This window comes from Penaeus japonicus, unplaced genomic scaffold, assembly GCF_977035675.1.
Source record: "Penaeus japonicus unplaced genomic scaffold, GWHDUDI00000001_assembly GWHDUDI00000032, whole genome shotgun sequence".
Lineage (NCBI taxonomy): Eukaryota > Metazoa > Arthropoda > Malacostraca > Decapoda > Penaeidae > Penaeus > Penaeus japonicus.
In genome coordinates, this window is record NW_028234434.1 from 17,262,057 (window position 1) to 17,263,042 (window position 986).

Sequence of the window (986 nt, forward strand, 5' to 3'; positions counted from 1 at the left end):
ACTAACCTCATTGATAAAAGCAAAAAAAGAAAAAAGAAAAAAGAAAAAAAATGAAAGATATGTACGTAACAAGAGACTGAATTCGGAAGATGTTACATAACCTACCTCACTGATCCCCGTCAACGATGCTACTAATACAGCGAATTTAGGTTATATATACGTACGCACTCACTAAAAACCGACGTATGTTGTGGTTGCTAGAGTGTTTATTCCGCTTAGTATTTTCCTTTCGCTTTTTTTTTTTTTTCACATAGATGGCGCTTTTTCAATAATCAAAGTGGGTGGGTCGAGTTTTTTTGGAAACCTTCTATTGAAAAAGAAAAACGTTTTATTCTTCTCATTATTGTTGTTATTGGCGATATTAATACTTCTGATGATAGTGGTAATAATGGTGAAAGCGATAGTAGTAGTAATAGAGTTTTATTCATCGAGAAAATGGAGGAATATCCTGGACAAGTGATAAGATTGGTCGGATACTGGACTCCTTGGTAGCTGAGCCGTTGTGCAAAATGATGATGGTGATGATGATGGTGATGTGGGGTGATGATTTTGATGTAGTGATGATAATGGTGATGTGGTGATGATGAGGGTGGTAATGATGATGATAGTGGTGTGGTGCTGCTGATGGTGATGTGCTGTACTAATGATGGTGGTGTGGTGCTGCTGATGGTGATGTGCTGTACTAATGATGGTGGTGTGGTGCTGCTGATGGTGATATGGTGATGATGGTAGTGGTGGTGATGATATTGATGTGGTGATGATGGTGGTTTTGATAATAATCATGATGGTATGGTGATAATGATGGTGATGTAGTGATGATACTGGTGGTGATGATGATGGTGATGAGAATTATGATGACGGTGATGGTGATATATATCGGGCAGATTAGTCAACAAAAATAATAAATTGTATTAATCAAGTAAATGTAAGTAAAGACATAAACTATTCAAGTGTAAGTACACAAACAAACAAACAAATAAAAAAAA